Genomic DNA, 27,971 nt, shown 5'->3' with positions numbered 1-27,971 from the left:
ATATATATATATATATATATATATATATATATATATATATATATATATACATACACACACACACACTTCCAGATGAGTATCCGCACTCCAAGGCAAATAATTTCAGTAAAGGGTGCACGGTAATTATGGATACACCAATTATTCTCAGACCAGCACTCCCTATTATAAAAGTCATATTATTGTTACATTGTATCAATGCCCGACGTTTCGGTCAAGGATATTGAAAAATGTCCCAATAGGGACCGAAACGTCGGGCATTGATACGATGTAACAATAAAACGATTGACTTTTATAACAGGGAGAGCTGGTCTGAGAATAATTGATATATATATATATATATATATATATATATATATATCACAAATTAAACGCTTGCACTCCAAACCAGTCTTCCATTAGTGAGGGTGCAGGGTCAAAAGCATTATGTATAGTTAAAAAGGACCTGCACTCAATGGAAGATCAAGGTCCTTGATAAAGGCCCTAATGTGGCCCAAAACGTTGGATGCACAAGTTTGAGAAATAAAATATTGATGGTTCACTAACCATGGAGTGCGGGTCCTTTTGAACTATCTATCTATCTATCTATATATATATATATATATATATATATATATATATATATATATATATATATATATATATATATATATATATATATATATATATATATAGATATATATACAGTATACATATATACATACTTTAACATATATATATATATACACACACACACATACAGAAAGGCAGTGCTTGGGGAAAGTGGAAGAGTAAATTAACACTGGCAGATACAGTAGTTTGAGTAAAAATGCTATAGTTCTAACCACTATTCTCCCTGCATACAGTTTAGGTGTGGGGGGGGGTTGAGGGCAGAGGTGGAATCTGGAAAGCAGTCAGCCACAAACTTTTTTTTTTCCAAAGTGTTTTTTTTTTTTTTCACACAAACATGTCATATACATACAATAGGTAAAACCATAAACCAGCCACTAACTTACCCAGTTTTTCCAGAGCCCAGAGTTAAATAGACAGTGGAACAGTGGGCAGGTCAGATCAATGTGAGGGTGCCTGCAGCTCTTTGGCTGTTCTGCTTTTCTGGAGCTCGTTTGCTCTCCCCTGACAAAGGAAGATCACCAGCAGGAGGCGGGCCTCAGATGGAAGACGATCGGGGCAAACTTCTGTAACAGTGTGCAGGAAGGAAAAGCTGCTCCTGGGTCCTAGTGATGAGTGGTCTGCCGGCCCTGTGCTTCCCCCTCAGTCTGAGCAGCAGGGCAATCCTAAAAAATAAAATGCCTGCAGCTTAGAAAAACGGGCGCAGTGTTTAATGATTGCAGTGCTGCATCAGGCAGCCCATTTAAACACAGGACAGAGCGGCCCCTCGGGCATTTGCCCGAATAGGCAGGTTATCAGTCCGGGCCTGGTTTGCACTTTTAGATGTGTATGATAAAGATATGGAGCATTTCAAATGATGTGAAGGAAAAGCCAATATTGGACAGAAGTAAGAGCATCTTACAGTATATTTCAAGTTCCATTGCATAGTGGTGAATACCTGTATGAGTATACAAAGAGTTGACCTTTCAGGCTTGAATTTGTCTTCATGCTTTAGAACACTAACAACCATCATAATCTCAGTTAGTAAAAAATTGTATGCCGGCAGCTTATACACACTAGCAGCTACATCCGCAGGTGACCTTGATATTGGAGTGTATTGGTTCAAAAGTAAGGGTCATTTGGTCACTCCACCAAAACTGTAAAGCAGAAGACACCATCATAAGAGAAGAATAATTGGCAGTTGTTATACTGCTGCAACTAACAGGTTTTGCTAGAAGACAAATATTTGGGCTATTGTGCATGTCTTACTGTAGAATACCTATATTTTCCTTTCTTTAAAGGGATCCTGTCATCGGAAAACATGTTTTTTTCAAAACATATCAGTTAATAGTGCTACTCCAGCAGAAATCTGCACTGAAATCTATTTCTAAAAAGAGCAAACAGATTTTTTTTATATTCAATTTTGAAATCTGACATGGGGCTAGACATATTGTCAATTTCCCAGCTGTCCCTGGTCATGTGACTTGTGCCTGCACTTTAGGAGAGAAATGCTTTCTGGCAGGCTGCTGTTTTTCCTTCTCAATCTAACTGAATGTGTCTCAGTGAGACATGGGTTTTTACTATTAAGTGTTGTTCTTAGATCTACCAGGCAGCTGTTATCTTGTGTTAGGGATCTGCTATCTGGTTACCTTCCAATTGTTCCTTTGTTTGGCTGCTGGGGGGAATATCACTCCAACTTGCAGTACAGTAGTAAAGAGTGATTGAAGTTTAGCAGAGCACAAGTCACATGACTTGGGGCAGCTGGGAAATTGACAATATGTCTAGCCCCATGTCAGATTTCAAAACTGAATAGTATCCCTTTAACAAAGGCAGTATTGCCTACTGCTATATAAATATACAGTTTCTGAAATATGGAAATCTATTAAACCAGGGAGGGGAAGATTGAAAGGTTTGCCCAGGATCATAAAATATCTCAAAGGTAAACAAAAGTAATAGGTGACAATAGAGCAATGAAGGTAATGTAACTCAAGGCAATATTTTAGCAACAAAAAAGTTAATTGCAGAGTTTATCATGGGAATGTCTCTTAGAAATTTAGTACAGATTCCAGCTGAGCAAATCAGATGCCATGATATTGCAAATAGCCTCCATTGCTAGTTATTTTAAACCATGTGAAAATGCCAACAAATGCAATTTTTCTTACCTGGAATCATGCATTAGTGTTTATAGTAGTGGTTTGATGCATACTTTTTGAAGAGAACTTGACATTGCTGAGGTTTCATAGGCCGAGTACTTGTATGACAACCCACTTTATAGCCACTCCAGTTTTACTGATGCTGAGAAGCTTTGGGTGACCTGTTTTGTGGCATTATTGTGTTTTCTGGCTGAGAAAAAGGTAGACCCAAACCATTGTCTTGTTGTAGGTCCTTTCAAAGTCTAGCAGTACACAAAGAGACCCAGGTGGTAGTAATTGACAAAACTGAATTATTTCGTTCTTCTGCTAACATTTTACGCTTACATTCTGCTCTATTCATAGAGTCAATAAACAGCTACAAATTCTATTAATTGGTCTATTATTTCCCCCATTTCCTCCATCTACAAACCTTGTATCATTTGTAATGATAATGACAATGATTTTATTATAATGACAATGGTTTGTATTATAATGATAATGGCAAACAAGGAAGTCTATAAAGATATTGCCCACTGAAAAGCTGCAATCTAATAGACAGATCTAATTTAGACCATTAATCATCATAGTTGCCCTTTTCAGGACAGTTTTAAAATAATGAATATCTTTCTGTAAAGAGTGCCTCCTAAACTGAACAAACTGGTGGTGTTCACCTCTCTCTTTCTAATACCAATACTCTTTCCCGTACTGCATTGTATTTCATTTACCTTCTCCAATGTTTTAATGCATATCTTGCTTACATTCAAGTTAGTTGAAAAAATTTATTTTTTCTTTTGTGGCTGACAGGATATCTGTGCCCTATATACATTATATTACATTTAGATTAAATTCAAGCTCCCAACCCCTTGTCTATTCCTACAGCTTCTTTCACCTTGCATTAGCAAGAATTTTGCACAAGAGGAAGATCACTATCACAAGGTACCTGAATCTGGAGGGTGGGAAATTAAGATAAAGAAACCCCCAGTGTTGCTAATACATGCTTTTTGCTTATGCTGTAGACACTCATTTAGTAAGTGCATTTAACATGCATGAGATAAACATGAAGACATTTACAGCACACAAAACTACTTTCGAGTGACTGGTGCTTTTCAGTTGTCAAATTTCAAGTTTCAACAATGAGGCTTTCCTTTAGATATTCTCCCTCTCACACGGACAACAATAGAACAGAAATTTGATTACATTAAATATAAATGTAGTCATATGCAAATATCTTATACAAAAAATGTATTTGTTTTGCAGAACAGTATGGGGCAGATTTACTAAGGTTCGAGTGAAGTACAAAAAGTTTGAATTTCAACATTTTGAATACTTCGAATAGGATACTACGACTTCGAATTCAAAGTAAAAATAGTTTGACTATTCGACCATTCGATAATCTAATTACTGTCTCTTTAAACAAAATTCGACTTCAATACTCACCAAATTAAACCTACCGAATTGCTATGTTAGCATATGGGGACCTTCTACAAACTTTTTCTAAGTCTTGACACATCGAATAAAAATCCTTCGATCGTACCCTAAAATCGTTCTATCGAACAATTTTTATTCGATCGTAGGATTGCCAAATTCGGTGAAAAAACTTCGAATTCAAAGTTTTTCAATTCGATGGTTGAATTTCAAAGTTTTTTGTACTTCGAAATTCGACCCTTGATAAATCTGCCCCTATATGTTACTGACCAATACTTTGCTATTTTCTACTAGGTCTGGGATATATGGTTTAATTGAATACATTTTATTGGCGGAGATCTGTAAAAACATTCATATAGTACATGCAATTGTTCCACCTTATTATAATGCAACCACACACAGTTGTTTTAGTATTGTATGTTATTTTAGACTACAGGTTAGACATTTGTTTGAAGTCCTTTGCGCTTGTGTCTTGTGACCTATGACATAGTAATTCATCACTTTGGTTCTCAAATGTCAAAATATAAATTTGAAGTTATTTTTGTAAAGGACACAAGACGCATATCCTATGAAGGTATAAATCTAGTGCAACCCAATACTCCCCACCCGTGTCTGCTACCGTGCATTCACGCTCATCCACTCTTTTTTTCACTGGGAACTGATTGTCTGGTGAATATAGGAGCTTTGCAAATCTCAAGTGTCCCGTCCCCCAGTGCTCCAGAGGCAGATGCAGCTGGGAGGTAGTCTGCCCTAGGACCGGACTTTTGGGACTTTCCATGAAGCTGGGCGTGGATGCAATGCCTATCTTCCATCCTTGTTTCTCTGTCACTACTTTAACCCACTCACTGCACCAAGTTGGAAAGCTGAAAACGAAAAAAGGATCAAATGTTATTCTGATAAAGTGAAAATCACATATATCATTAGTGCAGGTTTTAAAGAAATTCTGAACTACTGTACTTTTATCCTGTAAACTGATAATAATTGGTAGCTCTTCCAATACTTTCTGCTTACTTTTGATCTAAAGCAAGGTATTGCTTCAATAGCTGTGCTAGACAAACACAATAAGTATTATTAATGTTCCTTTCTATGTTGGCTTCATTTTGTCAGCATTAACATGGTGCTTTATTTCGCAGTTTTAATTAACGCCATGCTTACATTTATGCTAAAGATTAATGTCATAATATCACCAAATAATTTAAATTGTTGCAAAAAATCATACACAAGAATCCTACATACAAATACTGCCTAGGGAGGCAAAGCAATGTATAATGCAGCTCCAAGCATATCACCTGGTCTGCTTTTTTTACATACAGTAAATAATTACATTACAATTTATAGTAGTGTCATTTTAATTGTTATACGGTTTCTCCTTGGCACTCTCCAACATTGCTGTTGATCTGCAGCACTAGCTCATGTTATATTATTGTAATTACAGTACAAGTGTAGTTTTTGTTTAATCAGTCTTGAGCCAGCGGGTTTGATATTAATTATTAGAAAACATTACTGGGCACATTTGTTGATTTAAGTTGTTACTGGGAACAAGTCCAGTAAGTATGGCCTAGTCCTGCCAGTTGTTGTATGCGTCTTCTATGTGTGTATTTTAACACACATAGAAGATGCATGGCTGGATACAAATACACACAACCCAAGCTATGATTGGATAAAACACTATATCTAAACTATGTCCTCAGTGAAATGCCAAATCTCGATAGTTATACTTGGTACAAAAATAGGCTCTGTAATTGCATGTAGTGTTTGATCAAGTCAACTGTGCCTGTTTAGGAAGAAGCCATGTTTTTTTTCTCACAGCAATTAATTGTCTTGTTGGACTGGTTTCAGAAGTGCATAATCTGTATATCACTAGTTTTCATTACAAGATTTCATCTGAATTTCAGCCACAAGATTGGGTTGATTGCTTGGCCCCTTTTTTGTATTCTTCTTCAGTGAAAGATCATTAACTGGCAGGAAAATAAGGGAGAGCGCACTCAGTAGCACAGGTTAGGGTTTGTGCATCTTAAAGAGATTTATGTTTTGGCCTGAGCCAAGGAGACAGCGCTGTGGTACATCATCATGCAAGAGACATCAGAGACTTTGTTCTCTGCTCCGATGCATTATCATAAAAAGTGATTTAGAACTGATTGATGCAAATGGCTCTCTGTTCTTTTGTATCATTAATGGTCTCTCTCAGTGGCCAGAGGCAGTGATTAAAGCTGTCATTTGGAGCTGCTCATTAAAGACAAGCACACAACTGGCAGGAGGGAAAGGATGAGGATGCTGATTTTTATTTATTTTATTTTTGTATTTTTTAGTACTTGTTTTATTTAAAGTGAAATTAGAAAAACACAGCAACATTCTGTTATTGTGTGTTATACTACAATCCCATACAATCCAAACCAGTAAGTTGCCTGATAGCAATGGGCAATAGACAGTCTCTGCAAAAATGTTTCTGTTCTCCATTTTTCACATGACCTGAAATATACTTCTCTATTACCCTCTAGAAAATAAGAAAAGGTAATTCTTCAAAGCCTATTATTACCTCAGGAAAAATATCACAAATCTTTAGTTCTGTAATTTTCAAAGTCTTGATGTATTTTTTACTCAGTGCTATATATTAACAGAAAAGCAGACTATGCCAAATAATTTTCTTGCTTCTCTCTGCTGCCTTTTCTGTTGCCTTCTTCTCTATCATCCCTTTCTTTCATGTGTATTTGCTGTATTTTCTATGCAGCATTTTTATCAATCTTTAGCTTCTCTCTACTTGCCATACATTTTTCAGTGCATCTCCCCTTCTTACTTTTGTCTTATTCATAATTGTTCATTTATTTCCCCCTTTTAGTCTCCTGTTCTGTCAGAATGAAATAGTTCAACAGAGGACAGGACAAAGGATGGGTCAGAAGCAAAAACAAATGTGACGAACAAATGGTTGAATGAAAAATATAAAATGGGGCATATTTAAAAAAGAGTGAAACAATGCTCATCACAGTCCACCACTCTCTATTCAGTTTTATCAGTGTTTTGATTGACATATTTGTCAAGAGATGAAAGTAAGATTCGCCCTTTGCTAAATATGCCTCTAGAAATCCCATACAAATGAATAGAGAGCTGAAAATTTCCATTGTATATTTTTTATTCAACCCTTTCTTTTCATCCTTCCTTTTCTTTTGCCTTACTTTTATCCTGTCCTCTTCTGGTCTGTATGAGTTGACTATTTCTGTCTTTTTCTCCTACTCCAAGTGACTTCTGATTAATTTGTTGCTCCCACTCTTTCATAAACCTTTCATCTCCTTGTATTTGCCTTATACCTTGTGATGAAAAAAACTGGCATAGTAGGATAGAAGGGAAACTTCACAACTTATAACCTACCTGGTAAATTCCACAGTTTAAGATAATTCTGAATAATCTTTTTGCTCAAATCTGTGACTGGTCTGTGAATGCCCAGGTGACACACCAGACAGATGAAAAGACCCTGCAGGCATCAAAACCACAGTTTTTATCCCCTTAAGAGAGACTAGCTTGATGATAAATGGCTTGGTGAATTTACTGGAAACAATAATTTTATCAGTAAAGAAAACAAGTATTAGCTCTGCTCAGGGTTAAAATGTGAGAAATATACCTGCGGTATGCATAATGATGAGGGATGTATAGATTTGCAGGAAATTTTCGAGGTTTTATTTGCAAAACTGTGTACAAATTTGCCACTCAGCTCCTTTTGATTTGTGCAACAAAAAAAATTGACGTGCAACAAAACTAAAAGATGAGCAACTAAAAACAAACGCAAATGTAATTTTATCCGTCCCCTCTCATCCCACTGTCTTTATAAGGACATACACATAATTATATGGTTTATTCATTTTAATGTGGTATACAAAGCACCCGGTTTTTAGCTGTTGGTGGTCAGATTCATTATTAGCTTTGTTAGAAAGATAGTAGTAATATATATAATCTATAGATGGTACTTTTACAAGTCATCCAGATGTAATGCAAAAAAAAACACAGCCATGTGTTTAAGAAATTGGCAACATGGCAGTCTAATGGTTATGAAGTCCTCTAGCAATGTAAGGGGGTGTAGCAGTGAAAAATACATATGATTTTGCCTTCCCAATTTTTATTTGTAGACCCAAAGCAGAAACAAGTTGCCAAAAACAAGCCTAATTTATTTTGCTACAAAAATGATGTGCAACAATATTCCAGCTTTAATATTTAAATATAACTCTGTCTCCAGGTTTTCAGAAGTTTAAATTCACCCTCAAAGCTTTAGACAAATCTATATAAAAAAAAATATGCTCCTCTAGCATACCCAATAGCAAATTGCCATGTATGAAATCTTTAACAATGAAAAGTTTGTTACATGCAAAGCATAATATAAGTAGTGAAATTTGGAGTCCTTTTCCAAAGAGCTTAATCTGAATTTGTGATAATGAAAGCTGGCATAAGGATTTCTGAGTATTGATGGGCGAATAAATTTCCACGTATCGTCACTGTCGAATAAATTCACGAAACTGTGAAGAACAATTGCCGGGCAAAAAATCTGCCGCATCGTAAAAATTTGGCTGCGCATCAGAATAGTTGCACAAAAGTCAATGTCGCAGGAAACTGAGAAATTTTACAGCGAACCGAAACGGTACAAATTCGTCCATAACTATTTCTAATGCCTATGTTTTTAAAGACAAACTGCATCTGTGAAGAGGTAATTAAAGTATTTGCTGAACAGGAGGTTGGGACAATAAGAAGCTTGGCAAACAAATTGTGGTAATCTATTCCAGAGATGTACGGGCAAATGAGGAAAGACAATGTAAACAAAAGCATATGGAATGAAAGGGGGTGATAGCAGGCACTTTTTAGCTGAGTGTGAGCTGTGTGTCTAGGTTTGTAAAAATGTGGTTGTATTTATTTGTTCAATTAAAAAAGTCAGACCAAGCTAGAATCCATGATTGGACCTTATTTATTATTAAAAAAGCATGATTTAATCAGGTAAAAGCTTGATAAAAATTTCGTCAATTGCTCGATATTTTTTCAAACTTTTTCCCAGAAAATCTAAATTTTTCAGATTTAAATGTGTGAAAAATTGAGCTAAAAGATTGCTGGGAAAATAGAAAAAGGGACTGTAATCAACTGCAGATGCACCATGACTTAAATGTGAACATTCAAAATGCCCACATCAGAAACAATAACATATCTATTGAAACACTTGCAGCTGTACCAATGTAAATAGCACCACACACCACAAACAAAAACAAGCAGAATTTATGGCCATAGATAGGCCTGTTAATGTCTAACATCTGTAATACATTATGGGTACTGATTCTATGTGTGATAAGTTATTGTAGTGAATAACCATGTGGTGTACAAAATATGTAAATGGTACTGTTTTATTGTTAAAGAAAAAGGAAATACATAAAAGGTATTGTTTTATTATTAGAGAAAAGGGAAGTAATTAAAAAAAAAATTGAATTATTTGATTAAAATCGAGTCTATGGGAGATGGCCTTACGATAAGTCAGAGCTTTCTAGATAACAATCCCATATCTGTATTCTGAGTACAGTATGTGTTTTTTTTGTCCATGTATGCTAGCTAACACTCCAGCACACCTAGTTAGTTAAGTGGTAAGCACAACATGCTCCCAGTAATCTACCTAAACGTAAACCCTAATTTGCATCCGTGGGGACATTATTCCCTAAATTAAGGTAAATGCTGCATTATTCTGTCCATTATACATAATTTGTACGTAGCCTTCAATGATTTAAATCAGGCATTGCTGGTAAATGTTTAATTTCGTCCTATAAATAAAGATTTATTTGAATTCTTAAGATGTGTTCAAATTACTTTTAAATGAATGAGAACTTTAATTAATAGCATGTGAATGTGGAAATTTGGACTCAAATCCCATTCATTCCTCTCATTGATTTTTTTGTGCAAGAAAGTATCATTTAATCACATATGCATCATATTAAAAGCGCTGAGACTTAGGGGCCGATTCACTAACTTCGAGTGAAGGATTCAAAGTAAAAAAACTTTGAATTTCGAAGTGTTTTTTGGGCTACTTCGACCATCGAATGGGCTACTACGACCTTCGACTATGACTTCGAATCGAAGGATTCAAACTAAAAATCGTTCGACTATTCGACCATTCGATAGTCGAAGTACTGTCTCTTTAAGGAAAAACTTTGACCCCCTAGTTCGCCATCTAAAAGCTACCGAACTCAATGTTAGCCTAGGCTTTCCTAAGTTTTTTTGATCGAAGGATTTTCCTTCGATCGTTGAATTAAAATCCTTCGAATCGTTCGATCGCACTATTTGCGCTAAAATCCTTCGACTTCGATATTCGAAGTCGAAGGATTTTAATTCCCAGTCGAATATCGAGGGTTAATTAACCCTCGATATTCGACCCTTTGTGAATCGGCCCCTTAATGTAAAGAGACGCTCTTGACTCATTCTCCTAACCCAGGGACAAAACATTCATATGCATGTTAGCGAATATAAATAAATATATCTGAGATCACGATGTCCAAGGAATTGTAACAAAAGAACGGTGGCTAAAATTCTAGCAGATACTTTAAAAATATATTTTACTGCATTCATAAATATAAAGTATGTACAAAGTGCACAGGTTGGCAGAAATTGTACCTTATTCACAAGTAGTGTTAATCTCCTATTTATTTTTGCTTAATTTGATAGCAAACTATGGAGACGTGGGTTATTATATGCATAGCATATTTTTGCTATGTCAATCTGTATTTACTCATATTTGTAAGTACTGTCATGTGTATGGCCTTGGCTGAAGCATTTGACACATAAAGCAAAAGCAGCATCTATTAATGTCCACTGGGGATTATTTCCCCGAAAGGTATCTGATACACTGACCTTTGTACTTTTTACGTAGTAAATGAAAGTATCAAATGATTACATTGGCATTCAGAATTCTCCAGAATTATATGCAATATATATACCAGCAGGACTTCTCTTTGGTCTGCAACAAAGGAGTATATGCCAGCAGTACTACTCTTTGGTCTGTACAATGATTCTTAAAAGCCATTTTTAAGAATTAAGTTATAGCTTTTTTTTAAAATGCAAGTACTTTTCTGTGTATTTCTTTTTTCTGCTTTTGTTTTTTTAATTCATCCTCCTTTAAGCACTTGGGAAGCTGCAAAACAAGATGGTGATTGATCCAATATGAGCAGACACGTTTCAGGGGCTGCTGCCGCCTGAGGCAGCAGCCCCAATGCCGCCCCTCCTCCTGCTCCGCTCTTCTAACTACCAGCGTCGGAGCGGGTGGAGGAGGGGCTGCATCGCTAGTGCAGTGAGCGCTATTGCGCTCGCTGCGCTAGAAGAGCCGAATTTCCGTTTTAAAAAACGGAAATTCGGCTCTTAAAGTTACCAGAGGCGGCTTTTTGTCGTCCCTGGAAACTGGCCGCTCCGTGCTGCCTGAGGCAAGATTCTCACCTTGCCTCATGGCCGGAGCGGCCCTGAATATGAGCCATGAAGACACAGTTTGTGATATGTCGCATGGCATTTCCAAATGGGAACAATTATCCATTTCAAGGGAGATTTTTTTACCATCAAGTGTTCAGACACTTAAAGAAATTCCTATCAAACAGGCATAAAATGTATCTCATTTAAAGGGATACTGTTATGGGAAAACATGTTTTTTTTCCAAACGCATCAGTTAATAGTGCTTCTCCAGCAGAAGTCTGCACTGAAATCCGTATCTCAAAAGAGCAAACAGATTTCTTATTTTTAATTTTGAAATCTGACATGGGGCTAGACATATTGGCAGTTTCCCAGCTGCCCCCAGTAATGTGACTTGTGCTCTGATAAACTTCAGTCACTCTTTACTGCTGTATTGCAAGTTGGAGTGATATCACCCTCCTCCCTTTCCACCCCAACAGCCTAACAACAGAACAATGGGAAGGTAACTAGTGAACAGCTCGCTAAAATAAGATAACAGCTGCCTAGTAGATCTAAGAACAACACTCAATAGTAAATTCCAGGTCCCACTGTGACAGATTCAGTTCCATTGAGTTGGAGAAACAACAGCCTGCCAGAAAGTAGTTCCATCCTAAAGTGCTGGCTCTTTCTGAAAAGCACATGACCAGGCAAAATGGCCTGAGATGGCTGCCTACACAATAATATTATACATTTTAAAAAAATACACTTGCTGGTTCAGGAATTACATTTTATATTGTAGAGTGAATTATTTACAGTGTAAACAGTGTAATTTAGAAATAAAAGCTACACCATAAAAATAATGACAGAATCCCTTTAAAATACTTACATTGCATACATGATGCATACACTCACTGTGCATTGAGAATAACAAATGCCATGAGCCTTCATGCAACCTTAAAGCAATCTTAGAGCCATAGTGAATGCAAATCATAGTATCCCAATCAGAGCCATTGAAAATGTGGCAAGCAGTTGAGTGCCACAGTAACACGACTATTATACAACAGAAAATGCTGACTTGTACTTTATTATCATTAAAGAATCAATATACAGAACACCTAAGGCTAATGCTTTCTTTCCTATTGTTTTTATTTAAAAATACAATTTGGCACTGATTAGTTTAGTGACGTGCATTCATTTTCCAAACTTTAGAGCAGTTATGGGAAGGGCAGAAGTCATTTAATGAAATTACTATTGACATTTAAGACCCATAATATAAAACAAATATGTAATAGAGCAAATAATCTTAATTTATACTATCTTTGCTTATTAGGGTAATAGTATAAAGTGCAATTTGTGTATGTGAGCTGAATATATTTCCAGCTGAAGCCTTTTTGATGTTGCTTGTGTTGGTCACAGGTATATTTTAAATGGACTCATGATTGCCAAGAAGTAATTGTTTTGTGTGCCTTGGATTCATGTTTAAAGATGTTGTATTTATTCCAATCATTATCTATTTTTACACACATACTGTGTATTTATATATTTATATATATATTTTTTTAATAAACTGATAAAACCTATTTCAACAAAAGCGTTAACTTGACATTAAAAAATGGATTTAAGAAAAGATTTCTGAGGAGTTGAAGTAATTTCTTTATGGCCTTTCCTTTGCAAAGGCATCCAGAGAGTTGGTTATGTACATGCTGATTGTGCCAGCAAGGCACTTCCAAGAGGAAAATTTTTTACTGCCAGCTGTTAAGCTCCAAAATCTATTAATTTTAAGTATGGGTGGGACGTGCAATTGTTGAGCAAAGATCACGTTGTTTAAAAATGTGTCTCCAATATATGAAACTCTTATTATCAGAGGAGAGATCAAGGCCCTGCCTGGCACTCACAGCGCTTTCTAACTGTTGGCAGACGGGATAGTAAATGCATTATTTATTACAAACAATAAACTAGCAGTAAACTAGTTCCCTGTCCAAAAATATGGATATTCCAGAGCCCCTTTGCAATAAAATTCTAAAATGTGTCTGCCAAAATGTGAATTGAAAATTCCATTTTTTTTGTGCTTGGTTGTGATGAAAACTTGTTCTCATAAATCTTGTATAGATTAAAGTGAGAATTAAATGCTTTCTTCAGAAAAGTGTGCTCATGTATTCACATTTAGTAATGATATCCTGATTCTTCCCACCGTAAAAACAAATTGTGATGTGCCAAATAGAGTGCTGGCAACTATAAAGTTGCTTTCAGCTGGAGTGGGACTGCAGGGAAAAAACATAGATACAGTATACATCACTCAAACCTATTGTAGTGTTGGTGTAGTGTAAATAAAAGGCAATTTAATTTTAAATATGTTTAACTGTTCCTAGGGCAACCAAATGTATATGCTTTAGTCCTTAATTCCTATGGCTTAATATAGGGTAATATTTTTTACTTTAATTTTTTTACTTTGGGAATTAGCTCTGAGAATCTGTCATATGACATACTGTATGCCTCCACTGACCCTGTATTGCACTCATACTGGAATACTGACTTTGTTGCCAGGAACGTCAGTTGGTGAGCATTTGTTTTGTCTTCTCTTACTGCCTCATTATTCCTGATCTAATTTATTTTGTTGTCATGCTAATATAAATATAGAAAGAAATTAGATGTTTATTAATAAGGTACAGAGAGATTGTTAGTTTCCATTTTATTTTCTATTCTCAAAGTCATTAAAGAATATGCCGTATTAGAACTGGGTCATGTGGAACTTACCCTACCTCTGCCTACTAAAATAAAGTACATGCCTTATTAGAAGTGGGACATGTAGAACTTACCCTGCCTTTGCCTATTAAAATTAAGAACATGCCTTATAGTTATCAGAACTGGAAATTAAATTGAATTCCAAAAGATTTGCATGCACCATTTTTTTATACCTGTGTTATAATAAACCTAAAAAGGTATGCAAATCATCAAGACACACAGGATTTTTTAGTGCAATTGCATTTTTTTATATGCCAGAATGAAAAATAGTGAACTTCTAAGATACTTTTCAGTAGCTAAGTTGAATGTTTCAGTTAAAGTTATTTGCAAAAGTAATCAGAATGGAAAGCAGTATTTGCAACTTAGAACCAGAAGTGCACTCTAAAACCACTAGTTTTGTTTGACAGTTTGACATATGACCCCTTGTAGTTTAATGCAATAGCTGTAATTTACCCCAAGATCACCCTCTTGCCTCTGCTATAGTGACGAAACTGCGAAAAATTTGCAAACGTCTCATTTTTGACACTGGCGTCTCATTTTTTTACTCAGCGAATTTTCGCGGTGGTTTCACAAATTTATTCGCCGGCGGCGAATCGCGGGAATTCTCAGCAAATTCCCGCCTGGCGAATAAATTTACCCATCACTACTCAGCTCTTTATATCCATTGGGCTTATATAATACAATGTGCAAGGTTTGTATAGGTCTAGTCCCCCTACTGCCAGCAATTGACATTTGCTGCTCACTTGTTAAAAACATCTTTTAGGTTGTAATGAGTAACTGCACCTGGCTAAATTTGTCTCTATTATTACATATGGGACTAATCTTTTTAAACTTATTTAGCTACCACTATATCAGTTTTAAAGTATGTTTGCTCAAATGGCATGCTTAAGATAATGAGGAATTGGGGAAACATTTCTCCTAACATTTTGTACAATGTGTTGACAGACCAGAATCCCAAGTTCTTTCAGATATTTTTTGCTTTCGGTATGTAAAATGACTTTCAGGGGTAGATAAAATAACTGAAAAATATGATTTAAATGGAACATAATATTAAACATAAATTCACTGGTTCATACACGGGACTGGATGCTCTTAAAGGAAAACTATACCCCCAAAATGAATACTTAAGCAACAGATAGTTTATATCAAATTGAATGACATATTAAAGAATCTTACCAAACTGGAATATAAATTTACATAAATATTGCCCTTTTACATCTCTTGCCTTGAACCACCATTTCGTGACTCTATCTGTGCTGCCTCAGAGATCACCTGACCAGAAATACTGCAACTCTTAGGGGCAGATTTACTAAGGGTCGAATATCGAGGGTTAATTAACCCTCGATATTCGACTAGGAACTAAAATCGTTCGACTTCGAATATCGAAGTCGAACGATTTAGCGCAAATCCTTCGAATCGAACGATTCGAAGGATTTTAATACAACGATCGAAGGAATATCCTTCGATCAAAAAATCACAGGCAAGCCTATGGGGACCTTCCCCATAGGCTAACATTGACTTCGGTAGCTTTTAGCTGCCGAAGTAGGGGGTCGAAGTTTTTCTTAAAGAGACAGTACTTCGACTATCGAATGGTCGAATAGTCGAACGATTTTTAGTTCGAATCGTTTGATTCGAAGTCGAAGTAGTAGTCGAAGGTCGAAGTAGCCCATTCGATGGTCGAAGTAGCCCAAAAAACACTTCGAAATTCGAAGTTTTTTTAATTCGAATCCTTCACTCGAGCTTTGTAAATGTGCCCCTAACTGTAACAGGAAGAAGTGTGGAAGCAAAAGAGAGAACTCTGTCTGTTAATTGGCTCATGTGACCTTACATGTGGTTTGTATGTGTGCACAGTGAATCTTACGATCTCAGGGGGCGGCCCTTATTTTTTAAAATGGCAATTTTCTATTTATGATTACCCAATGGCACATACTACTAAAAAAGTATATTATTATGATAATGGTTCATTTACATGAAGCAGGGTTTTACACATGAGCTGTTTTACTCAGTATCTTTTAATAGAGACCTACATTGTTTGGGGGGTATAGTTTTCCTTTAACCAATAATGCAACATGCTGCACTTGACCATGAAGTTGCAGATAACTTCAGTCTAGTCATACTGGAATGGATTATCCAAATTATAGGGGGAATAGGAGGCAGCAGTCATAGACTAAAACAGCCCTTTCTGATTTCACTTGTGTGCCTTGTTAGTCATTTATCTGGAAGGCCACATCTTCAAGGTTTCAATATTATAAATGTTAAACAAGGGTCTCCATAAAACCACATTCGAGAACAACAAACATGCTTTCTAAGGATCACAAGTAGATCATATGACATTTAATTTGTGGCTCTGGCTTATTTTGTATCGAGGCTTTCCAGAAAAAAAAAGGATTACTGTTCTGTTCCACCTTAGTCCATAGAGGGAGTTCATCATTTCTAATGCCTTTAGCAGAGATGCCTCTACTGCAACTGGACATTTTGTTAGTAGATTGTCACCGCATTTACTAGGATTACCATGTGGGATGCTGATTTTTTATCCTCATTCCAGTGCGGAGGAAGGGATGATTGTTGCATCTTTATATTGTTAAGCCGTTACTCTGGCCAAAAAAATTCAAAGAGAATAGCATTATTTTTAATCCAGAGCCCTCTCTGGTTTCTGCCAACCGCATTAGTCACAGGGAAACAAATCACTCTACATCAGATGCTGCAAACATGTGTGATTTTAATGTTTCCAACTGTAGGGGGTTTTAAAAGGCCCACTGCGCCTAATGGTCTATAAGAAAACACATACAGAGAACCTTAGGATTTTAATGGGCTGTACAGATAACCCAGACTGTTTGAGGCTATCTCCAGTACACAAGCTCCGTGTATCTCTTCCATTAGATTATGTTTCTTTATGTTATTCTCATAAACAAATCATTGGTCTGCTGGAAAGGATGGAAAAAGAAGGCTATGGAGAGTATCTGTCTGCATCTGTAAATTCACTGTCCCCAGTTTAGCAGATATTCCCCTGTCTGCCATATAGTTTTGTAGGAGGCAAGCCTGTCGCCAAACCGGATGAAACAGCAATGAAAAAGAATTGCAGGATTGGTTAATATACATGACTTGGGATTCTGAACAGAAGAACATAAATATTTTATCACTGAGAACCACACGTTTCAGCCAATTCTAAAATCCGCAAATGTGCATCAGCTGCATCAGGAAATAATAATATTTATTTAAGTTACAAAACTGACAGTTTTACAGTGCTATTTTACTCCTTGTAATTTCTTTTGTCATTGTAAAGTTTTGCAAATACCTTCTGTTGATACTGAAGCAAAGTCATTATAGTACAGAATTTACTGTCCACTTTCTATTGGTAATTTAAGCAGCCCTTCTCTAAAGTTCAAATGATTAAAAATTTCAGTCTTTACATACATTTCCACTGCTGTAAAGCATATACGTTTTTGAACCACCTTATAGCAAACCTGTCTGCTGATTCAAACTAACAAATTTAATTGTTGCAAATGTACAACAAATAGTTGCAGATATTACCATATTTTATCTAATGTATTGTACCCAAGGAAGAGTGAAAATCATTTTATAAGTTAATGGTAACATAAACGTCAATTTTTTTGTTCCTCCTGTCAGATTGTCTACATTGCGTTACTGTTAACTTCTAAAACTATTTAGACTATGACTCCCTAAGATAATGTGTAACTGATATTCGTTTGTAACTGAAATTTGTTTTTTTATTATTTAGACATGTTTGTTTTGCAGCTTTCAGTTTGGAATATTGTATATGTATTGTCTATTTTCTGGTGGGTTTTAGAGGGTAGTGGTTTTATCCTCATGTCTATAAAGCCTTTGAGCTTATATCAGTAACTAAATAAGAAGTGTTAAAGGGACATGTTCATTTTACACATTATTAATTGCTTTGTGTCTTTGGTTAATAATGTGTCATCTCCCGATTTGCAGCTAAACAGAGATTTGCAACTTGAGGTACTCCAGCTGTTGAAGAACTCCAGCTGCCATCCCTCTGCTTTCTAAACTGGTGGGCAAGCTGCAAATTGCAATTCTGCAACAGCCGGGACTCCACATGTTGCTTGACTTGGTGATTGTTTCTGAGAGCAAAGATCCTGTTTTATGTGCATGCACTAAACCACTTTGTTAGGGGCCTATCATAAAGCACATTTAAAAAGCATTCCCTATCGGTAAGAAAAGATTAAGAAGAGCTTCTGACGAATGATAAGGACTTGAAACAAGCAGGCAGGCTGCACAATTTATTACAACAAAGCAGGGGAAAGCTGTGAAATAGAGATGTTGTATATTTTTAATGAAGTTGTGTTATTCTGCAAAGTTTTCATGTTTAGGAATAACAAGGCATTTTTTTCAGAGTGATCAAAAAAAAAAAATAAGCTTGGAACAAAATTAACTACTTTCTTTGTGCACTGAATTACCATAACAGAAGCCCCTGTAGCTTCCAACCATGAGACCTGCTTGTAAAAATTGCAGATTTACATTGGGAGAACACCTAACTTCAAGCCTACAGTTCATGAAACAGAGCAAGACTTAAAGGAAAACTATACCCCCCCCAAACAATGTAGGTCTCTATAAAAAGATATTGCATAAAACAGCTCATATGTAAAATCCTGCTTCATGTAAATAAACCATTTTCATAATAATATACTTTTCTAGTAGTATGTGCCATTGGGTAATCATAAATAGAAAATTGCCATTTTAAAAAATAAGGGCCGCCTCCTGGGATCGTAGGATTCACTGTACTCACAAACATACCAACAAACGATACATGTTAGGTCACATGAGCCAATTAACAGACAGAGTTGTGTCTTTTGCTTCCACACTTCTTCCTGTTACAGTTAGAGTTGTAGTATTTCTGGTCAGGTGATCTCTGAGGCAGCACACAGACCATCACGAAATGGTGGCTCAAGGCAAGAGATGTAAAAGGGCAATATTTACTTAAATATATATTCCAGTTTGGTAAGATTCTTTAATATGCCACTTAATATGATATGAACTATCTGTTGCTTAAGTGTTCATTTTGGGGGTATAGTTTTCCTTTAAAGCTGGCTAGGTGAACAATAAGTTGCATGCATGTTAGTGTGCATGAAGCCCAACATGTTGTGCCTTAATTTTATATCACGCAATCTTGTCTGCCCTACCCAACCTAGTAGTTTCAATTCAATTGATAAAAACTCTTGCTCCTTTCTACGGAAAGTCTAATAAGACTAAAAATGGTGGTTTGGTGAAGGCATATTACAATCTTACATTCATTATCCATATTATTTGTATATACAGTCATATGAAAACGTTTGTATGAAATTAAATCAAATGTGAAAAACTGTCTGTGCAAAAATTTGGGTGCCCTTGTAATTTTGTTAATTTGAATGCATGTAACTGTTCAATACCGATTACTGCCAACACCAAATTGGTTGGATTAGCTTGTTAAGCTTCATAGGCAGGTGTGTCTAATCATGAGAAAAGGTACAGTACAGCATTTAAAGTGGCCAATTGCACCTGAAGAGTGACAACTCTCAAAAGATCTGAAAACAAAGATTGTTCAGTATCATGGTTTAGCTACAAAAACCTATATCATTGGTTTATACTGTCAGTTTCAACTGTAAGGAATGTAATCAGGAAATGGAAGGCCACAGGCACAGTTGCTGTAAAACCCCAGGTCGGGCAGTTGTTACAGACAACCCAAAGATCACCTCCAAAGACCTGCAAGAACATCTTTCTGCAGATGGTGTATCTGTATATCGTTCTACAATTCAGTGCAAACTTCAAACTTGTCACAGTGGGTCACCATCTTGGAAGTGTCTGTCACATGCTCAGTGGGCTTTGAACAGATGTTGAGAAGCTAAGTTTAGGTGTCATTGCAAATTATCAAGCAGAAAATGAGGTTTGCCTGTAATATAAGCTTATGCTACAGGGCAGATTATTAAATTCTGATGCCAATTGCACTGGTTTCTGAGCTGCCATGTAGTAATTAGCTGTATTAATTACTAATCAGTTTTACAGTATATTGTGACATTTATATTCTATGTGTACTGTATATTGTTAGTGGGTCCCTAAGCTCAGTAAGCATGTGCAGTGAATCAGCAGAAAAGATGATGGGGAGCTACTGGGGCATCTTTGGGGGCACAGATCTTCACTGCTAACGGGTTGTGGTTGCCTTGGCCTGGTATAGCCCAAAACATAATGTACAAACACAAACATAATGTATAACATTTTGTCTACTTCTTTAGCTAAGTTTTAATTCTCCTTTAACTGGACCTTAACTGGGAAAGTGTTTCAAAAGGACATGTTACTATAGAAAGCTAAAAGTCAAGGTACTTTTTCCACGGATAGCAAAATGATAATATGCCATTGTAGGTAAGATAAGGACATCGAAATTGGGTTCCTGTGGTTACTTAAACTCAATAGTGCTATTTGCAGGATTCTGATTTGACCTGTGAAATTGCCTAAGAAACCATAAAAAAACAAAGCTTTGGACAAAGCAATTCATTTCATTATACTGTACATGATGGATTTTTTTACTTCTATTAAAATTCAAATGTGTAATTTATAAATGTTTTTCAGGATTCAACCACATCTTTTTGGATTTAGTTTACTGCCAAATGTAAATATTTGCATTGGGTGCATCCCTAAAAAAAACATGCAGTATACTGTATGTAATGGTAGCTCAGGACATCCTGTAAACCAAACTGTAAAAGATTTTGTAGGAATATCTGATTTATACATTGATTCAGTGTTGCTCAGAGGGAAAACATATATCTCAAGTTAAATACCATTAAATTGTACCACTTTATTAATGCCACTTTTTATTATTTTGACCTTCTTCTAATAATTAGCTTCTATAAGAATGAAATGCAGCACTGTATAAATCCAATCAAATCAGAAACCATTGACTGTAGATTGCCCTTCTGATTTTTACAGAAGAGCAATCCTCCATCACAAGGAAATAATTTTTATATGGGCAGATTATCAAATAGTTTTCTTGTTCCAATATCAATCTTCAAATCAGGTAAAATGTCAAATAATTTGTAATGCCACAAATAACAAGATATCAAAACAAAAAAGGGTTTTAAAATGTTTTTCTCCAAAAAATGTATAGAAAAAACTGCACATTGAATACATTGAAAAAACTTTGTAATGACACAGAATAAAAGGTTTATACATCTGCAATGCAGGTATTAAAAAAGAAGGGATTGCTGAGAATGTCTAAGTAAAGAATGGTGACTTGAGTGAATGGGTTCTCCCTGAGAATGCCACTGGTTATGAAATCTCCTAGTGTGCCTTACTGCTACTGCTGAAGGCATACAGTGCATTTTTTGGCAAGTCTGGGGTATATATAGAAATCAAAGTGCCATATTGTGTCATTTCCATCCTTGTAGCAGCCCAATTTCCAATGAAAGGTAGCACTATAACCCAAAGATCTCTTAACAAACCATTTAAACTTGGGTAATCATGGACAATATCTAAAGATAGGGAAAGAACAAAAATATCCCAGATATTATAAACGTTTGGCAATGCCTTTAGTTTATCAAAATTCAGGGCATATAAAGTAACTCATTTGAAATGTAACATTTAATGCCTATAATAAATCAAGTGCTACAACAACTGTTTGTTCACTGCTACAGTTGGCATTTGTAAGAAACACATAATTGAAACTGATTTTATTTAGTCTTCTAAAAAAAATCTTGTTTCAAGAATATACAAAGATACAAAGGCAAAATACGAAACTAAATATATGTCTTATTTTTGAGCCTGGAAATAGGAAACAAAAAAATTACAAAATCAAAATATTCTCTGTGAATACATCTCTTTGTGTTTTTCTTTAATTTTGTTCTATGAAAAATTCCAACACACACAAGTATAGATATTGTAAAAAAAATTACAATAGAAAGGATATTTTACTTCTAACATGTCATTAAAACATATATTGTTATATACAGCGGATATATATGTCCATGCTACCAATATACTGTATATCCTATATACAAGGGATAAAATGGATAAACTGATAATAATTTAAAAAGAAATTACCTGTATTTGAGCAGCTAAATTGTGTGTGTAGATTCCAGATTGGGGATAGATAAATAAATGCAAAGTACACAATGGTTTAATTAATATAGATGCAGAACAGCTGTAACATACATTCAACAACACAAATAAAAATGATGCATTTGATTTCACATACTATATACAGTATTTTTATATTGCACTCTTTTACTCTTGCTCCCAAAATTTTACCATATGCATTATGCATACAGACAGGTAGTGTTAATCTAAAATCTGTTAAATCCAAACTTTTTCACCAAACTGCTATTTGGTAAAATGCTTCAAGCTGAAGGACATGTACTGCTCTTGATTCTTATAGCGCTATAGCATGTGGTGATTGTAATGAAGTTGTGAGTGTTTCAAATGAGGACATTTCATCTTAGATGGAGTATGGAGATACTTTTGTCTAAAATTACTTTTGGTCATATAATGTGTTTGTAATGCATGTGGTCTGGTCTGGTAAAACCTATATTATGACATTGAAAGCATTTGGAATAGACAATAACATATAATTAATAAGTAATCTTTTACCTTCAAATGGCATGTGTTACAGGAAAGTGAGAGCCTGCCAACAATGTAGTAGCTAGTGATGAGCACATCTGATCTGTTTTACTTCTCCAAAAACATTGAAGTCAATGGGTTTTTTTTCACTCAAAAATTTTCACGTGACATTTTTTAAATTATCAGTTAGAGTCTATGAGACGAATATTTTGCTCATCCCTAAAACATTTACGGTACCTTTCCTGATTTAAGGTAATGCTACAAGAAAATGACCTGCATTGCGATATAAACATGGCAAAACCACCACTAGAAAAAGGGTTAAGTGAGCTGCTTAAGCTATTAACAGTGGGAAGTAATAATAGTAACATTTGTCTAAGGTTAAGGGCACACGCTAAGGGGGTTATAAATCAAAGTCCGAATTTATATCAATATATTCTGCTACAAACTCAGATCAAATTCGCTCAGGTTTTTTATGCTTATTTATTATTACACTTTCCTGAAAATTTGCTTTGCGGTAAAAAATCAGATTTTCACGATTTTTCCAGATTTTTTCAGATTTTTTCAGATTTTTTTCATTAGATTTTCACGAATTTCACCTGAAAACTTCAAGGTATTGCACAAAAACCCAGCGCACATCAAAAAATCATTGGGACTTCTCCCCTTGACATATGCAACCTCGACAGGTCTGAGATGCCAGATTTTCCGATTTTCCGATTTGGACTTTTCCATCCTCAGGGTTTAATAAATTCCAATTTTCAGATTTTTTAAAAGACAGATTTTATAAAAAAAAAAAATCACAAATTTTTCTTGATTTTTGCATTCGTAGGTTATTAAATAACCCCCTAAGATTCGGGAAAATTTAGTGGCCCGGCGACAAATCGACTTCTCTTCAGGCGACTAATATCCCCGAAAAGCCAGCTGTATAGAATCTAAATTCCTTGCGGGATGGCACCTGGAGCGCTTCATTTTCCGAAGTCGCCTGAAGTTTCCTTATAAGGCAACTGAGTGCCATTCCACCGGCGCTTTCGAATCTAGCCGACGGAAGGCTTTTCTGGGGGATTTATCACCGTGGGCAACTAAATCTCCCCAAATCTCAGCGTGTGCCTTCACCCTAAGGCTGTTTTCCATGGTTTGCCCTTGAAGCAACCAATCAGTGGATAGCTTTACTAAGCCAGCTGCAGGTAGAACAATAAAAACATATGATTAGTTGCCATGGATTACTACCCAGGTGTAAATTTGTAAAACCCTGCTCTTTCCAGTTAAAGCAAACTTTATTTGTGTAAGGATTGACCGACAGGGCTTTATAACTTTTAATAAGATTTAATTAGGAAAAAAGTGCACAAACCTCTGCAGAGGTTCAGGCGAAAGGTCAAGGGCAGGTGGCAGACAAATGTATCAGGGACAGGCCAAAGGTCGGGACAGGCAGAGTACACACAGAGTCGAAAAACAAGCCGAGGTCAATACTGGGAGATCAATATCAAAGGGAACAAGGACCAGACAGGGGCAGGAACAAGACAAGATTACCAGACCAGATTCAGGAACAGGAACCAGATTGTCACTTAGCATGGCTTGGAGGTGGCAGGTAGGCCAATAATCCAGCAATGGGGTGACTGGGAATCAGGTTTAAAAAGCCCTCTAATGAGCCACGTGCCCAAAACACAACAGGTCTCTGGTTCGAAAACCAGGTAGTTCCAGACAATTTTAAACTCTGGGCTTACTATAGTATAAACATTTTGGGGGTGTTTCAGCATAATAATTCTCTATTAACCAGCAAGATCTATACAGAGTTTGCTAAAACAGCCCTGACCTCTAACACCTGTAGGATGAATCGTAACACCAATTTCAAGCCAGACCTAATTGCCCTATATCATCTGGTTGTGAATGAATTTAAATGAATCCCATCAGAAATTTTGCAGCATCTATGAAAAGCCTTTTCAGAAGAGAAGAGACTGTTATCAACAGAAAGAGGGCCATCTTCATATCAATACCCTTATTACCTAATACCCCCCGTATTAATACCCTTGGTAATGAGATGTTGACCAGGCAGGTATCTAAATACTTTTTGCCATGATTAGATAATGGAAGTCAAAGATATAGAGAGATTTATTTATTAAGGGTCAGATTTAAGTGGTTTTAGAGGTTTTTAAAACCACAACTAAACTCACAAATTCTAAAACAACCATTGTCATAAGTACAAACACAGAAAGCTCTAAACAATGCACGAAAAATACAAATAACTCAAAAACTCCTAAAAATTCTACTTTTTCTGGTAATTCCTAGCAAAAACTTCTAAAAGTCCAAATTGATTTAAAGCGGCCTATTCAGATCATCACAGCTCCCACTGACTTCTATAGGACCTCAACAAATTTTACATGGTGAGGTTTATTGTGGTTTTTACACTTAATAAATCTTGAAGTTTTAGAGCTTTTTAGAAATACCCTGTATAGGAAAACCTCAAATTTTTTGAATTTTGAGTCCTGGAAAAAACTAAATTCAATTGTTAGTAAAAGGGCCCCGAAGTATCAAAAGTTAATATAGACCAAGAAAATAGACCAAGAAAATAATACCAGGAACCATACACCATAATATACAGATTTGGGGAGTTACAATAAGAAATCTGGTGGGACACTTTTGTAAAAATTCTTAGCTTTTTAATTTTCTAACTTTTTATAACAGCCGCTCCTCAACTGTAATCTGAACTTTTAATGTTAAATAGTAATATATAACTTAATACTCAGATATTTATCTAGTGTCTCATTATTCAAATTAACTGCCCAAAAGTATGTATAATAAGGACATTTAATTTGACAAAATTCATCAAATCGTATGCCAGTGCAAGTGTCTTTGCTACTGGAAATCCAAGATAAAACGATGTTCTGAATGTTCGGAAGTGAGCTGATTAAAGAAACTACAACAAGCACAGCAGCAGAGGAAATAGGTTACATCAAACATTTTTATGGCTTTTAATCCTGCTATGTGTAAGATTTGCACAGTTTAAATGATGGAGAGGTTTGCTGTACTTTTACTAGAATTATACCACAAATATTAAAAAAATGAATTTGCTTCAAATTGTTCTCAGTTGTCAAATTGTACTAAAACAAAAACTAAACGTCTTTCACGGCTGTGTAAGGAGATGTGTTGGATATGAAATGCATACAAAGTTGCACCATACCAAACTTAAGATGGCAGTAGTATGTTAGAGGGTATTACAGGTTCATCTGAAAATATCCTGCACAGATAAAGCTCTGCCCCCTGCTATCATGTCCCTATCCAGGGCCACTCCTGCCTTGACGCAAGGTGAGAGACTGATTTTTAATCACAGAATGGGAGAGGGGGCGGGTAACATCGGGGATGCTGCCTCATGCGACATAAGACCCTGGATTGCCCCATCCCTATTGATCAACTAAAAGCTAAGCACAAATCCTCCACTAAAATACATTTGTCTTTTGTTTTTTTTGCGTAATAAAGTAACGTATAATATCATTAAATATTTGCAATGGTTTGGTAATTGTTCACCTCTAAATTAACAATGATGTATAAATTATATTCATTTTCTTTTTATTCTGTAATATGGTGGCTGGGGTCCAAATTACCCTAGCAACAATGCATTGATATGAATAAGCAACAGGAATATGAATAAGAGAGGGCCTGAAAGATTAATAAAAAGTAGCAATAACAAAAAAAATTTTTAGCCTTACAGAGAATTTGTTTTTTTCAAAGGGGTCAGTGACCTTTATTTACAAGCTAAAACGAGTTGGAAGAAGAAAGCAAAACATTCGAAAACTGTACAAAATGAAGGCCAATTGAAAAATTGTCTATGAAGATTCTCATTTATCCAGGTCATGATATACAGTATCTAGTAGAATTAAGTCAAAGGCAACTGGAAATTTAGGGGCAGATTTATGAAGGGTCAAATTGAAAATTTGAAGTAAAAAAAATTGAATTCCAAGCTATTTTTGTGTACTTCGACAAGGGGATAGTCCAATTTAGATTCAAATTTGAAAAAAATTCGAAAATTCGAATATCGAAATTTATCATGTACTGTCTCTTTAAAATTTAGAATTCAACCATTTGCCATCTACAACCAGGTGAATTGATATTTTAGTCTATGGGGGACCTCCTAGAACCCATTTGAAGTCAATTAGTGGACTTTGAAAAATAAAAGTTTTTTTTGAAAATACTTTGAATCAAATTCAATCGAATACGGTCTTACCTCGATTCGAATGATCGCAGTATTTACCCGCAGTAAAAAAAACTTTGATTTTTTTAATAAATTTTGGTTGGTCTTTTTTTATTTGAATTTCAACGTTATTGGAGTTACAAAAAACACCCATTACTTCGAAATTTGACCCTTGATAAATCTGCCCTTTTGAGTATTTCTTGAAAAGGTTTCACCGCTCATCCAAGTGGCTTCTCCAGTTCAACTGAAGTGTTAGGGAATTTTCCAGCATTTAAACCTTTGAGGGTAGTAAAGTCACCAATATTCAATCACAATGAACTTCAGTAAGGTGTTGACTGAAACTCACAGATGTGTGAAATGTTTTCAAGAAAAACTCTAAATTTTCAGTTGCCTTTGACTAAATTCTGCTAGTGTCATGTCTGAATGCTGGTGAATGTCCAGCAGGTTGAAGTCTATATGCTGGGTAACCCAGATAACACCCATTAACTTCAGGATTAACAGCTAGGGTTGCCATCCGGCCGGTATTTTACCGGCCTAGCTGGTAAAATACCTGCCAAGGCCTGGACCGGTATTACAAATTTACCGGCAATGTAGTTGCCAGTAATTTGTAATACCCTTAAGAAAAGCCCTTGGCCTTCGGTGGAAACGTACCTTTTCTTCATCCTCTCGACATCTTTTGATGTGGCCTTGCCCCTTTTCTGCAGCAGGATCCCTCCGCTCTGCCCCTTTTTGTGTCACGCGCCCTCGGCTCCTCCCCTTTTGTGTCACGACCCGCCCCTATAGTTCCTGCCCACACCACTGGCCAGTAAGTTTTTTTTTAAAAGGTGGCAACCCTACCTGCCCCAATCCCCTGGAATTTTAAGCTTAATATTCCCTGTGGATAATGTGGGGGTTGTGTACCTGAAGCCATGGTAACCCCAGAATTAACGGAGACGAGGAGCCATCGAGAACGTGAAAAG

Source organism: Xenopus laevis, chromosome 2S (assembly GCF_017654675.1).
Source record: "Xenopus laevis strain J_2021 chromosome 2S, Xenopus_laevis_v10.1, whole genome shotgun sequence".
Lineage (NCBI taxonomy): Eukaryota > Metazoa > Chordata > Amphibia > Anura > Pipidae > Xenopus > Xenopus laevis.
Note: the sequence above shows the minus strand (reverse complement) of the source record.